The sequence below is a fragment of the Arachis duranensis genome, chromosome 1 (genome assembly GCF_000817695.3).
Source record: "Arachis duranensis cultivar V14167 chromosome 1, aradu.V14167.gnm2.J7QH, whole genome shotgun sequence".
In the NCBI taxonomy this organism is placed as follows: domain Eukaryota; kingdom Viridiplantae; phylum Streptophyta; class Magnoliopsida; order Fabales; family Fabaceae; genus Arachis; species Arachis duranensis.
Genome location: NC_029772.3, coordinates 90,604,572 through 90,621,390, shown reverse-complemented (window position 1 = coordinate 90,621,390; position 16,819 = coordinate 90,604,572). Strand labels below are relative to the sequence as shown.

Genomic DNA, 16,819 nt, shown 5'->3' with positions numbered 1-16,819 from the left:
CCCTAACCAGCGTCGTCCTCCTTCCCTACCCCTTCTTCCTTTCTTCTTCCTCTACGTTTTCCCTATCTCTTTTTCCTTCTTTCATTTTCAGCCGTGTGTGTGTGTTAGGAGAGGGTTAGGGTTTGATTTGGAAAAAAGTTGAGTAAAGGTTTTACATTCTACCCTCCTTACAAAAATTTTCGCCCTCGAAAATTCGAAAATTGATATAATCTGCAAAACTTTATATGATTTTAGCACTTTACCAAACCTGAGAAAGAAGTATAACGAGGTGCAAAAGTTACAAGAAAGGTTTCTGTTAAAACGATGCGATTAGCATTCACCTACTCTTGTTCCCTTGATAACTTGGATATACATAGCACTTTTCACTTAGTTTGTGTTGACTAGATCAAATCAAAATCAGATTCCTAATTCCTTTCATGAATCTTTTATGTAAATAGAATTAATTATAAATCTTTTTCTTTTTTGGTTTAGCTTAATTTTAGGGATTTTATTATTAAAAATCTTTTCTTTATTTTAGGCTAGTATTTTTTTCCTTCTTTTCTATTTTATGGTTATTTCTATTTCTGTAATTCCTCTATAAAGAGGCTGATTCCCTGTATATTTGATAATGCAATATATTCAAACACTTCAACTTGGTATCAAAGCCAGGTTCTCTACACTATGCCTCTAATTTATAGCTATGGATATTTGTGGAAGAGGGAAGATTGGATATCTCACCGGTGAGCGAAATCAGCCTAACATCATAGACCCATAATATAATGTGTGGGATACTGAAAATTCCATGGTGATGACATGGCTAGTGAACTCAATGGAGGAGGATATCAGTAGTAAGTACATGTACTATACCACTACGAAAGAATTATGGGATAGTGTCAAGGAGATGTACTCTGATCTTGGGAATAAATCCCAGTTTTACGAACTTACTCTAAAAGCAAGAGAAATTCAACAAGAGAGTGACAATGTCACCAAATATTTCCATACATTGAAGCAGGTGTGGCAGGATCTTGATCACTTCAATAACTACAAGTGGAATTCAGCCGCTGATGCCAAACACCACCAACAAATAGTGGAAGAAGGGAGGATATTCCAGTTTCTTGCAGGCCTCAACATGGAGCTAGATGAAGTTCGTGGCAGAATTATTGGAAGAGCAATCCTACCCTCAATTGGAAAAGTATTTTCTGAAGTTAGAAGAGAGGAAACTCATAGAGCTGTGATGATGGGGAAAGACAAGACTGAACAGACTTCTTTGGAGTCTAGCGCACTCTTAGTGGCACCTGCTGCACTTAAAAGTTCATCAAATCAGAAGCACCCCTCCAATTTTTGGTGTGACCACTGCTATAAACCTCATCACACCCGAGAAACCTGCTGGAAGATTCATGGAAAACTGGCACATCTTAGAGGCAGCAAATCTGATCCCAAAATACGCTCTATCCCAGCTGCTCATGAGGCTGAAAAATCATCATTAAATAAGGAACAGGTTGAGCAGCTCATAAGGCTGTTAAATTCTAGTTCTGTGTCTAGTACTCCTAGTGGTTCTTTGGCTCAAACAAGTAATTTTAGTATTCCTATGTCCCTTAACTGCACCTCAAACTCGAATGCACCATGGATTGTCGATTCAGGTACATCTGACCATATGATCAGCCTCTCTCCTTTATTTAAAACTTATTTTCCTTGCTTTGAAAATGAGAAAATTAGAGTTGCCGATGGTAGCTTTTCATCTATTGCTGGAAAAGGTACAATTAAACTGTCCAAAAATATTGACCTAAAAAATGTCTTACATGTACCAAAGCTTTCTTATAATCTCCTCTCTATTAGTAAAATCTGCAAAGATTCCAATTGTGCTGTGACATTTTTTGACACTCATGGTATTTTTCAGGACCGGACCTCGAAAAAGATGATTGGCAGTGCTAAGATGATGGATGGGCTTTATCATTTTGAGGATATTTTGGAGGATAAAATAGCTCAAGGATTTAGTGGTATAAATTCTATGCCTATAAAGAACCAAATAATGCTCTGACACAATAGACTAGGATACCCTAGTTTTCATATCTCAAACATTTGTTTCCAAGTTTGTTTAAGAATATTGATTTTTCCTTACTTAAATTTGAAAGTTGTATTCGTTCAAAGAGTCATAGAGCTCCTTATTACTCTCAACCTTATCATGCATCTAAACCTTTCCATTTGATTCATAGTGATATATGGGGTCCATCGAAAATAACAACTCAATTTGAAAAAAATGATTTGTAACTTTTATCGATGACCACACAAGACTATGTTGGATCTATCTCATGCATGAAAAATCTGAGGTTTCAAAAATTTTTCAGTATTTTTTAACAATGGTAGAAACACAATTTAACACAAAAATTTCAATATTAAGAAGTGATAATGGTATTGAATACTTTAATAAAAATATTGGTGAATTTCTTCAAAAGAAAAGTATTCAACATCAATCTATATGCTCCAATTTCTTCAAAATAACTACGCTTTTAACAACAAATAAGGCTCATATAATAAATAATAGAAAATAATAAGAAAGATAAGTTGGTAGCGCTCAGTTTCTAGTATGATCATGACGTACCAGAAATTGGGTCGTTACAATTTGGTATCAGAGCAGTTCGTTCCCGGTAGAGCCTGGGGAGTGGACTGACTATGCTTCATTGCATACTCTGCTTGTATGTCTCATGCCGTTAGGGTATCTTTAAGATACATTTGGCATGAATGTCTATGAGTGCTCATTTTGGGAATGTTCGTACTTAACTTGAGATATTAAGACTGATCACCTTAATGTTGATTGTTTGGTGCGGATAAGACCTCAATGACTGTGAATAGGCATGGTTTAATCGAGATCCGAACAATGAATCGGTGTGAGACCAGCTATCCTAATAGCTGTTATGATATACATGGCAATGACTATGTTAGATTTGGATGCTGTAAGGAATGGACCTACCTCTTCGTCAGGATAGCTTGAAGAAAATAAACCGCTTGAAGAAGGATTCTTGCACGCGGCTGAAATTTTGAGGGCAAAATTTTCTTTTAGGAGGGTAGAATGTAACAACCCTGATTTTCGAGTATGCGAGATCTTTTCTAAAGGCACGAAATCCTCCGAAAGATCAGTAAAGGGAACACCTCTATTATATCATCAAGCATCTCAGTCCTCATTATTATTATTATTATTATTATGTTATCTTTAAGCTAGAACCTTTTCTGAGGCAAGCTCGATAACGCAATTACAAAGAACCTAGTTTTTGAACCGTATCGGTTAGGAGTTTTGATTATGATCTTCGTAAATAGTCTCTATTTGATGAACCGGACTCGATTCATGAGAGAAGAGAGATAATAGTATAATATTATCATTATATTAGTATTAGAAGGTACTTGAATGATATTATAAGGTTACCTGGTCTATTTTAGTTAAAAACAGAAAATCGGTTTAACCGGGTTCACAGTTTACTGGTGCAGCTTAGCACTGATAAACCCCAATTTGACGGTTTATCTTGTATTGAATTTAGAGTATTTTGATGACCTTTTCTCGCATTTAACCTATGAATTATCATGATTTTGTAATCTCTCCCGTATTTGTGCTTAAGTGTAAAAACATGCTTTTTAAGCCTTATTTTGATGAATTCTAATTCCACTTTGATTCCATAAGATGCCTTGATGTGTTTGCTAGTAATTCCAGGATTGAAATAGGCTAGGCATGGATCAAAGGGAGCAAGGAAGGAAGCATACAAGTGGAGAGAAGCATGAAAAGTCAAAGAAGTGAGATCAGCCAAGCACGCGCACGCGCACAAGGCGCTCGCGCGCACATTGCAGAATCGGCCAGGGGCGCGCACGCGTACCGTGCGTGCACGCGTAGCGTGCGCGCACGCGTCAAAGTCGGCACATGACTTCATTAAAACAACACGTGCCTGGCGCTTTGGAAGGGTTTCTGAACCCATTTTGGCGCCAATTGCTGATAGAAAGGAATAAAAGGATCAAGGATTGAAGGGGGAAAGGAGTTAGTTCATTACCATTAGTCATAGTTTTAGTTTTAGAATAGTTTTAGAGAGAGAAGCTTTCACTTCTCTCTAAAATTAGGATTAGGTTTAGGTTAATCTCTCTTCTTAGATCTAGGTTTAATTCATGCTTTGATTCACTTTTCTTTTATCAATTCTTAATCTTCCCCTCTTTCTCTTTCTAGTTATGTGCTTTAATAATTGTAATTCTTCATTTTGTTTTGGATAGATTGTTGTTTCTTTGTTTTCTTTCAATAATGCAATTTGAGGTAATTCATGATAATTGTGATTTCCTTGATTGTTGTTGTTAATTCTTTGCAATAATTGTTGTTAGATTCTATTCTTGTTCTCAATTTACTATGCTTTTCTTTTGTGCCTTCCAAGTGTTTGATGAAATGCTTAGTTGAATTTTAGTGTAGGTTTTGTTCCCCTTGGCCTAGGTAGAGTAATTAGTGATTTGAATGCCTCTAAAGCTAGTCTTTCCTTTAGGAGTTGATTAGGACTTGAGGAATCAAATTGATTCATCCACTTGACTTTCCTCCATGGTTAACTAAGTGGGAGTAATGGACAATTTGTCATCACAATTGAGGAGGATAGCTAGGATAGGACTTATAGTACTCATATCTTTCCAAGAGCTTTACTAGTTGTTAGTTTATTTTCTTTGCCATTTATATTTCTTGTCTAAAATCATAAAAACCCCAATTGTAACTCAACCAATAACAAGACACTTTATTGTAATTCCTAGGGAGAACGACCCGAGGTCCAATACTTCGGTTTATAAATTTTAGGGGTTTGTACTAGTGACAAACAACTTTTTGTATGAAAGGATTATTGTTTGGTTTAGAAACTATACTTTACAACGAGATTTCATTAGTGAAATTCTAAACCGTCAAAAATCCAATCATCAAGCACCAGCACTCTCTGATGACTTTAGCAATGCTAAGGCCTCATTATACATATTTTATTCTCATATTAAATATTTTACTAGTGTCATTTATGCTAGTAGCTCAGAAAATAATTTTTAGAGATGTTTTCACAAGTGTTCTGATACATATAGTTTTAGTAGTTATACACCTGAGATATTTTAATATTATTTTAATCCACCTCCAAGCCAACCAATCACAACTCTTACTACACCCCCAAGACACTCCAAGGATGGTCATTTACTCCCTTTGGCCGAAATTGAAAGGAGAGAAAAGAGAGAAAACTTCATGAACACTTAATCTTCAAAGCTTGATTTCTTCTGAACTAAAACTCAAATCAAAACTCCGATTTCACCAAAATGATCCTCTCTTCTTCCTCTACATAATCATATAACATATCAAGGCTGGAAATAAGGTGAGATGGCTGTCTCCCTCCCTTTTCAATTCGGTTTTCAAGGAAACATGCTTAAACATGTGTTTTCTTGATGTTCTTCCTTAGGAATCATGCTTAACTTGAATTGAGGGCCAAGAAATGTGAATTTCTAGAAAGTATAAGGTTATAAATCACTTTATAACATGATGAGTGAGATTTGTTTAGTTGAGAGTTTTTGGATTTAAAGTTGTTCTTGATGTGATTTTGGAGGAAAAAGTGCTTAAGGACCACCTGAAAGTATAACTGAATTTGGAGCAGCAAAACCTGGTAGGGTTTGACAAATTTAATCTTGATTGATTGTGTTTGAGTTGTTTAATCATGATATGGTTTGGCTGTTCTTGAAATTGATGATTTATATGAGTGATTCTTGGTGAAAGTTGAAATTTTGATGAAATTTGATGATATTCAAGCTATGAAACATGTTCTTGAGTGCAGCTGGAAAATAAACCCTAATCCTTAAATTGAGGTTCAATTTATGTTGAAATCATGTGGAAAAGATGGGGTTTTAGTGGCTGCTAATTTATTATGAATTATGGTAAAAATCGGTTGCTGAAAAGACTGAAAAACGGGTAAAAACAGAGAAAGAATCTGAAGAATTTACGAAGAACACGAAGAACACTTTGAGTGTGGTGAAGAACAATGAAGGACACCTTTTTGATTCATAAAAGGGCAAGGAAGTAATTAATTTGGTGTTTGGGGGTTATTTTGTAATTTCTGAAAGTTAGGGTGGTTAAATTAGAAATATTAAAAGTTACGGGTGGTAAAAAGTGAATTTTAAAGGTTAAAAGTAAAAGTAAAGTAATTTTCAAAAAATTAAAGATAAAATAATAAATAATGATAAAATATTAAATAATCACATTTAATTAAAAATAATATTTTAATAAAAATAGTAAAATAATACAGAAAAGACAGTTTTCTGTAAAAGCTTTAGAAAGACAACTTTAAACGCAGAATCTCATAATTACCTTCATAAAACACTTAGGGAGTGGTAATAACATGTTAGTGAGGCAAAGATAAAAGAAAGATAAAAAGTTGAAGAAAAGATAAAAGTCGAAGAAAAAGTCTGTAAAGTTTTAATGACAGAAACAGACAGAGATTAGTGAACAAACTAGGGTAACATAGTTAGTCCTTGAGTTGCGACTAGGGTTAGGTATTATATGAAAAGTTAAACTGTTTCAGTATAGACTTAATGAACCTATACTTGGGACAGGTTAACTATTCATACCGAAATTTACATAAGCTTTAAATACATACGTTAAACAGAAAAATCAGAGCAGAATAGAGAAACACAGAGAACAGAGTAACCAGAGAAAAGTAAAGAGATACAGAGAAAAGAGTAACCAAAGTATAGTAAAGAGATATAAGGAAAAAAGAGTAATATGATAAAGAGAATAGAGAACAAGCAGGGGGGCTGTTGAAAGGTTATTTGTTGCATTAAGGCAACTCCAGAGTTATTTGTATGATCATCTGCTGCACTGAGGCAGTCAGATAGATGGTGGTACAACCACTGAGAGTGCTTTTCTGGGATACCTTGCTATAATGCTTTGCTGTAAGACAGAGGTTGCTTACAAAGGTATCGAGATTAGTGTGCTTCTGTAAGACAGAGGTTGCTTACAGTGAGTGTGTTGTTGCTCCTGTAAGACAGAGGTTGCTTACAGTGAGTGTGTTGTTGTTCATGTAAGTCAGAGATTGCTTACAGTGAGTGTGTTGGGCGTATATCGGCTAATAAGTGCCGCCCTGCAAGACAAAGGTTGCTTGCAGTGGATATTGCCAACAGGAAAGCCTTATCCAGAAAGAGGTTGCTGGGTAACGTCGGGAGCGGGTATGTAACCGACAAATGAGCTCATTACCTGCACTAGGGCTAGACATGCATCATATTTGGTTGCGCATTTCCTCTGTTATGATTGTTGTTTGAATGTATGTCTTCTTTGTTTTCATTCTATTTTCTGTGTCTGTGTTTTGTTTTATTGTATTCTTTTGTTTGTATTTTGCTTTTTATTTTCTCTATTTTCTCTATTTATCTGTTTCTTCTGTCTACTGCTTCTCGGTATTCTGCTATTTATCTGCTAAACAACACAGAATTAATGAACGTAACTAATAACCCCGACCCTACTAAGAACTCCCCAATTCTTACCCCTTCTCTCTCCCTTTCCCCCTTCAGATGGAAGCATGAGTACCCTTCCGTAGTTCACTGACGACCGCTTGCAAAAAAGATTCTACTCTAGGTAGTCTTCTGAATCTAGGGTGAATCTCGTTCTCTGTTTATATATACTGTGGGACCAGCCAATGTCTACACCCCATTTATATGCAAACTTTTACTTAAATTCTGTGTACGAGACTCCTGTTATATGGCTACTTGATGAGGTACCAGAGAGACGTCATGTGGCAATGACTAATCGTGTAGAGGAGTAGTATATGATGTTCCACCTTTTGATGACGTTTCACCTGACTTGAGTTTTGAAGACTTAGAACGTACTTCCCCTCGCTTTAGTAGTTTAGAGGGACTAGGTAAGTATAGAGTCTAGGCTAGCCTGGGTGGCAGCTTAGGGACTTCTTGAACAGGTCAAGGCCTGGGATGTTGTATGCATATATATATATATATATAGTTATTATCTAGCTATATCTAGGGGTGTTCTAACCAAAGATCTTTACCCTAATAAAGGTTAGACAACTAAATGTTGTCAACTGCCTGATATGTATTTATGTGTGGTTGCTTATAATTGTTTTATCTATTATTATTTGTGAACTGATTATGAGTGATTCTGTTTATTAATCCAAACATTTTCAAAAAAATATCTCGCAAAATAACTACGTTCTTAACAATGAATCAGACTCATATAATAAATAATAGATAATAATTAGAAAGATAAGTTGGTAGCGCTCAGTTTCTAGTATGATCATGACGTACCAGAAATTGGGTCGTTACAGATTGCATTCTGACTTACCAAAAGTATTTGGTTACACTGTGTTTTTACATACACCTTTATATCGAAGAAAACTTGATCCAAGGGCAGAAAAATGCATTTTTATTGGCTATTCTCCAAGTCAAAAAGGTTATAAATGTTTTAATCCACACACCAAGAAATTCCATGTAAGCATGGATGTTACTTTTTTGGAACATAAAACCTTTTTTCAGAAAAATTCTCTTCAGGGGGAGAGTCTAATGGAAGGAAATTTTTAGCATGAACCTTTACCCGCTCCTATCTTACATATTGAGGATACAACTTTCACTAATCAAGTAAATTCTGAAACAATTGCAAAACAAGATGTGGAAACCAATTCTGAAATTATGCCAGAATTAGTTGGAATCTAAATAGGAAAAGAAATACCCCAATCAGAAAAGGAGCTTCAGTGTTATGTTCGAAAATATCCCAAGAAGACTAGAGACCAACCTATCATCTCTTTACCAGCCCAATCTAAAAACCCAAAAGACGGCCCAACTGTAATACTTCAAGAACTTCCAGGTAATCTGAAATTGTCACTTCTAAAAGTAACTTGCCGATAGCCCTTTGGAAAGAAACTAGAACCTGCACCAAAAAGGTACTCAAAACCAGCACCAGCCATCCTATTTCTAATTATGTCTCTTACCAAAATCTCTCTTAAAAACATCAAACTTTTATTTCTAAAATTACAAATCTGCTTGAGCCTAGGAACATAGAGAGGAAGCACTAGATGATTCCAACTGGAAATTAGTAGTGATGGAAGAGTGGCATGCACTCAAGAAGAATGAAACTTGGGAGATTGTAGATCTGCTACAGAATACAAAATTGGTTAGCTGTAGGTGAGTTTTTACCATCAAGTGCAATGCTGATGGAAGCATAGAGAGGTATAAGGCTAGGTTAGTAGCTAGGGGATATACACAAACCAATGGAGTAGACTATCGAGAGACTTTTGCTCCAGTTTCCAAACTCATCTCTGTGCAGATTTCTTATCTCTTGCAGCAAATTACAATTGGCCTTTACATTAATTGGATATAAAAATGCTTTCCTAAATGGGGAGCTAGAGGAAGAGGTGTTCATGAAACTTCCACCTGGATTTGAGGCTGAACTAAGGAGGAATAAAGTGTGCAAACTAAAGAAATCTCTCTATGGATTGAAACAATCCCCAAAAGCTTGGTTTGAACGACTTGGAATGGTAGTGAAGGGGCTTGGTTATACTCAAAGCCAAGTTGACCATACACTTTTCTATAAACATTCAGCAGCTAATAAAACTGCCATCTTAATTGTATATGTGGATGACATTATTCTGACAGGTGATGATTTTTTGGAGCTAAAAGACTTGAAGGAGAAGCTTGCCACAACATTTGAAATCAAAGAACTTGGCTCATTAAAATACTTCCTTGGAATTGAATTTGCAAGGTCTAAGCAAGGTATTTTTATGAACCAACGAAAGTACATCCTAGATCTTTTAAAAGAGAAGGGATTACTTGGTTGTAAATCTACTGAAACACCTATAGAGCCTAAGTTAAAATTGAAGCCAGCTGAACCAGAAAATATAATGGACAAAGGGAGATATCAGCGGTTGGTAGGAAAGCTAATCTATTTATCCCATACACGCCTGGATATAGCCTTTGCTGTGAGCATGGTAAGTCACTTTATGCATTCTCCTGGTCAAGAACACATGGATGTTGTCTTTAGAATCCTAAGGTACTTGAAGGGGTCTCCTGGAAAGGGGTTACTTTACAAAAATCATGGACATCTTCAAGTAGAAGCTTATACAAATGCGGATTGGGCTGGGAATATCATGGATAGAAGGTCAACATCTAGGTATTGTACTTTTATTGGCAGAAACCTGGTTAGTTGGAGGAGTAAAAAATAGAGTGTTGTGGCACGAAGTAGTGCTGAAGCTAAGTTTAGAGCAGTGGCTCATAGAATATGTGAAGCACTATGGGTAGATAAAATCTTACAAGAACTAAAAGTTTTCATTTCTCCACCAATGAGGTTGTATTGTGACAACAAATCTGCAATTTCTATTTCTTATAATCCAGTGTTGCATGATAGAACTAAACATGTTGAAGTTGACAAGCATTTTATCAGAAAAAAGATTGAGAGAGGACAGATTTGCATCTCATATGTTCCAACCATGGAACAATTATCAGATGTTCTAACTAAAGGATTACCCAAGAAGACTTTTGATAGAATAATAAGCAAGCTGTCAACGAATGATATCTTCAAGCCAGCTTGAGGGGGAGTGTTGGCTAGATCAAATCAAAATCAGATTCCTAATTCCTTTCATGAATCTTTTATGTAAATAGATTTAATTATAAATCTTTTCCTTTTTTGGTTTAGCTTAATTTTAGGAATTTTATGATTAAAAATCTTTCCTTTATTTTAGGCTAGTATTTTTTCCTTCTTTTCTATTTTATAGTTATTTCTATTTCTGTAATTCCTCTATAAAGAGGTTGATTCCCTGTACATTTGATAATACAATATATTCAAACACTTCAACTGTTTGTCAATTTTCTCAAAATACACTTTTACTTCATAATCTCTTGGTTCTGGTGTACATCTCCTTGATAGTAACCGGTCTTATGTCAAGCCTCAGAATTACAACTTTCTAAACTTCAACATCGATAAATTGTGTCCTAACAAACTAACGTATCGCTTGCTATATCTAGGAATCACACGAGACCGACACAAGCTCAGGTTTACTCAAAAGGACACAAAACCTAGGAAGAGAAGAGCAAACATCACAGATGGTGTTCGCATGAACGTAGAAGGATGCTTAAGCTTGCAATTAAGCAATGCTGTATAGAAATAATGAAGTGTGCCAGAAAGAGTCAAGAGCATCTTAACAAGGAAATCTGAATCAAGAAACTTTAATAGTAATAATTAAAGAAAATATGGTATATTAGGTCAAAACAAGTTCAGGTTGAATCAAAGAAGTACAAAGTTCACAAAAAGAGGTTAACCAAAATCAATGGCTATCTTTACAAGGATTTAAGAGAATGATTAAGGAAACGATCAGGCAAGAGAAGAATCAAATCAAAAAAACTTTTTCAAAGAAGATCTGGAACAAGAATTCCAAGAGAATACTAGAAGATATGATGTAACATAATAAAGCAATTTCAAATTACTGCAAGGAGTTACATAGTTCACATAAAGGAATGCAATGTCAGAACCTGTGTTGTCGAGAATATATGGTATAGCCAAAAGCACGATCAGATTGAGATATGCATAAGATGTAGGACATGAAATAAAATAATCAAATTTCATTTCAACAAGAATTGAAACAAGGAATTCCTGATATGAAATATAGAAGAATGAACGATATGTCAAATCACGTGGCACGATTATAGCGCATACTTCAACACAAACTATCCCAAGAAGAACACCTAATGTTCCCAAACATAACAATTACCATGATTTGGATAAAGAAATGAAGGAGTTTAGAAGAACTATTCCTCGCAGGTTATAAATTCTAGTGCTTTGTATGCACCATACTCAATAATCATACCACAAGATGTGACAACGCTAGATAGAATATAGATTTTTTTCCCCAACAAAACTAGAAAGCAAGCAAAACAAAATAAAGTCCAGCATAATAATATCATCATAGCATAAAAGGCTTTAGGGTATAAGTAAATGTTGAAATCACCGAAAAAGCTTCACAATATTCCTCATCAACATCATCAAGACTCTAAAAATGCCAAAATAATGAGTATTGCAAATAATTGAAAGAGAAGATTAGAAAAATGACATAGATGTTGCATCCAAAATTAGAAATTAGTATATAAAAAATGGTATCACCTGGAGATTTCTACTTTTAAACATCAACAACAATAACAAAACAAAATATTCAAACACAATCAATCAAAGTATAGTAATAAAGAAAATATTTAGAATGCGCAAAGGTAACATATAAAAAGAAAATCTAAAATAAATGAACCAACTAAAAATAGAAAACACATGAAAAGAAAAGAAAATATTGACAATTTTATGCCTCCAAAATCAAGCTATGATCAATCCATACCCATAATTTTTCAGGTCAACAAGTTATAATGAAATAACTCATTGACTCAAAATGAATCTATCGATTTCTTTAGAGTTTAGACATCTCCAATTTCATACATTGCAAACAAACACCAAAGTTGTCCTAAAATTAAAAAAGTAATTAATTTTTTTTAATTACAATGCCTATTTTATAATAATCCGTGAATATAATAAGGAGAAAAACTCATAGAAAGAATTTGTTCAACTTTAAGGAATTAGATATCCAATCTTTTCCATCTGTAATCGCCAGAAATTCTTTCCAATATCTAAGACCTACAATCTCAATCTCATGAACCCAGAAACCCAATCTCTCCAAATCTCTGAGAATAATGATAATAGTTGAGAACAAAGGAATTTTCAAAAAAAAAAGCAAGGGTTAAGAAAATTTTCAAGTTTCAAATCTTAGCCAAAAAGCAAAGTTCATCTTTTACTCACTAAAAAAATAAAATAAAACAAGCGTTTACAATCTACATTTCACCTTCACATGCATTGTCTGTTTGAGAGTAGTCTAAGTTCCTTCACAATGAATAAACTGAGATACCACTCAAGCAAATATCCAGTTTAAAATTAAATTCAAACAATAAAGTAGCATTACTGTTATCACAGTTACAGTTATATATCTGAAATCAGCTAATAAGAAGAATAAAAGGCAAACATCACCAAAACAAATAAAATTATAAGAGCTAATTCTAGCACACCCTCATCCATACAAAAACAAAATTTTTGTCATGATAATACACATAAAATAGGTTATTTGAGCTACCCTTTAGTAAGGCATTCGCATCTAAATGTAATCCACTGTTGCAACAATGAAATCAAAGCATAGCACATAATTATTAAAACACACAGACACATCAGATGTGGTGTGTACTTCTAAAATCAGACCAATAAAATTATTTCGACTTTCAATTTCAAAATAATGAACATGATCATAAAAATTCATTTGAAAGTACAAAGTCATTTCGACATGATCACGAAAAAAGTTTCTTAATCTAACTAATGATAAACTTGAAAAATATAAAGGTAGTATAATAAAAAGCCTTTTTGATATTTACTTCCATCTAAATAATATGGAAAGGATCCTCTTGAATAGATGAAAAATTGTGTAAACCAATAAAACAATATATGTAAGTATCCAAAAGTTAAATAATTTCTCTCCTTGTTCCTTAATTTAAGTCTCTGCAAAGTGCTCTCACCTTTTTTTTAAGTACGTTAACAAATAACAGTTCATACTTATATATAATCAAAAGGTAGAAATATGTATGAATTTAGGAACGGTGTTTTTTTTCCGACACCTACAACCAAAGAGAACTTGAAACACGCTATTTTAAAACTAACCACATTTCTATCAATCTATTTTTCCTTGTTTGTGTACAAAACCATTTTTCTTGAACACATCTTAGATATATAACTCCATGAACATCAAACCAGCAAGGAGAAAACAAAACAATGTTTAATCAGGACCATACACTGTAGAAGCATACAATTAAAAGCAATCATTTAAAATTTAAATAACCCCTTATTCAATTTAGACACACATTGATTCCTAAAAACCCAGTAGCTGCTGAATATACCCCTTAACTTGTTGTCATAATTTCAAAAGCCTTAACCTCTTCATTCAAGTATCATATATTTCTTAGAAATCTCTTGAAATAACTAACTTCTTTCACAAATATCACATTCTGCAAAAATCATCATAATTCAGCAACAATAGAAAAATCATAAAACATAATCACAATAATTAAATGACAGGAAAACCATGTCCAACAACACAAATACTATAATAAAACTAGATCATCAAATTAGAAAAATTCAAACAAACTTCTAAGTCGAAAAGATCTTCGATCCATCTAACTAGCCACCCAAATAATTCTCTATACCTAAATAGATAAAATCACCAGTTCGACAAACAACAATAACACTCCATTATATGTTCATCGCAGAGTTCTTCTCCCTGAAAAATTGAATAACAGTTTTCAAAATTCTTAATTTGAAAGAAAGGATCACAAGCAACTCAAAATTTAGTCATAATTTTAAAGATTATCAATATAAAAAGAAAAACTCAAATATCGCTTATCTAGTCCAAAACAAAGCATCTCGTTTAGTAACTCAATGAATTCATGCAATCCACAATTTCAAATACAGTTCTATAAAGGAATTAGATAGTAATTCACATAAAAAATCGATCGGATCTTCTAAGTAATTCATGAAATATTGACATAAGGAATCATAGAGAACAACACAAAGACGAAAAAGATTAAAGCATGCATTCACAAAACCGGAGAAGATTAGAACTAGCTACGAGAGAAATCGCGAATTAGAACCAAAATTGAAACCTTTGTAAAAACATGTTCAAGAAAAACCTACTAAAGAATAAGTCAAGATTGGGCACAAAAAGACACGAGTAGTAAGAAGCGACAGAGGACACATGATCACAATCAACAAACAACAATGACACAGAGAACAAGGATGACATTCCTATTGGCCTCTGATAGTGCCACAATTCGTATAAATAGGCGCGCTTCTATTTATACAATTGTGATCCTACCATAGGACACTTGCTCCATATTACACAGATTAAACCTAAGCTCTAATACCACTTTGTCATGGCCCAAAAGGAGTCACAACTGGTGCTCAGGAAATTAATCTCTAGCAAGCCTAACCGACTCAAAGATAAATTGAATAAGAAACTTAGAAATATTTTAAATAAATTTATAGTTTCTAAAATAAATAATTACATATTTTTAACAAAAGGTAAAATAAATAAATATGAATGGATCCTACATGTGACATATGGAGCATATACATCTAGAAATTTGACAAAAATAGATACTCATTGCAGATCGTGACTCTTGATTAGAAAGTCACATAGTCAAGTATTTGTTCCTGAAAAATATTTTTAGAAAAAGGGGTGAGTTTTGCAACTCAGTGACTAGACAATACATCTTAATCCACATGAGACCATATAAACATTGTTATCAAAGTAATTTAAGCTAGAAAATAGCAGTTGATAATAATAAGTGAATCAATAAGGGAGTTCTCATATAGAAATCAAATCAAAAGTTTACACCTGGGCGGCTCCACCTCTAAGGGTAGCCCTTTCCTCTCGTGTGTCCGTACGGAATAATCAAGGTTCTGAGAACCGAACCGGTCATCGAACTGTTTTAGCTACTGGTTTACTGGTTCATAGGTTCAATCGGTTCGACCGTGGTTGAACCGAAAAAACCGTTTTATAATAAAATAATAAATAAAATATAATAAACACATTAAAATATAATTATAGTCTAATGTAAACTTTAAAATATTATTCAAATTAAAAGTACTACATACATAAACTATAATCTCATTCAAATACAAATTCAAAAGTAAAATAACAAAACAACCAATTAAACATAAAATGGCAACATCTTCAGATGCAACCTGGAGATCATCACTAGAAATTACTGCTTCTATACCAGCTAATGGCAAGGTCATAAGCTCCTCGATAGCTGCACAAATAACGTGAGTTAACATTCAAAGGGAAAAGCAACATTGCACAGAAAAGCATGCAGAATGGCATGAAAAGAAACAAGTGTTCTACAAAAGAATGGTTGGAAAAAAATTGAAAATGAAAATTTCACCAGCAAACAAAAAGGATGTACAGGAGGAAATAGTAAATCCCAGATACAAAAAAAGATTAATAAAAAAGAATTCACGGTTCCTGGAATATAAGATAACACAATCTTCTATAAAATAGGGTAACCCTTACTTGGCTATATCCTTGAATTTATTAACAAGAAACAGCTTTGCTGCATCACACAATGGTTGGACTATTTCTTGCTGAAGTATTGGTCAATGTACTACTATACATAAAATTCAATAACTGCATAAGAGCACCTTTTTCTGTAACAAGAAGAAAGAAACATGGCATTTGTAAAAAAAATTATTTGGGGGAACGCTCAATAAATAGGTACTATAAAGCTTTTATGTTTTATACCTCGTAGAAATAAGGACTTTTAGCAGCCAAGATAGGGGAACTGATATTTAATGTTTTAACTCTCACATAACACAAAGTTCCAGTCTGCATCATCGGCTTCATCACCTACATTAGCAAAAACCAGAATTAAAAAAAATTGTAAATCAGTGCAGAACCAACAACTTCATTATTAAGTAGAACATATCTATTATCTAGTCAATAGGTGACTGTTATACTCTTTGTAAAACACTAATTTCTAGTTCCAGTTATACTCTTGTTTATATCAAACAATACATTTATATTGATTAATGTTCCACATTTCCAATTCCTATAAACACAATTTTAAACATACCACTAATGGATAAACTAGACACCATAGCAAGTCATCAACTGAAAGCAGATATATGGAAAGGAACTAACATATGGAAAGCCGAGGAAACCCTTAGGAACCATCCAAATGGCCCATTACATTTTTCAACCTGTAACAATCTAACACTTGTTATGCATGATTTCACAGATCA

General features: G+C 33.8%; 1 long non-coding RNA gene across 1 annotated transcript; it reads right to left on the bottom strand.

Moving 5' to 3' along the window:
- Positions 1-15,281: 15,281 nt before the first annotated feature.
- Positions 15,282-16,786, bottom strand: LOC107461183 (uncharacterized). The gene is made up of 3 exons (XR_008005699.1): positions 16,320-16,786; positions 16,092-16,225; positions 15,282-15,831 (listed from the first exon to the last, which is right to left on the bottom strand). It is a non-coding gene; the product is annotated as an uncharacterized LOC107461183 (long non-coding RNA).
- Between the last annotated feature and the right edge of the window lie 33 nt (positions 16,787-16,819).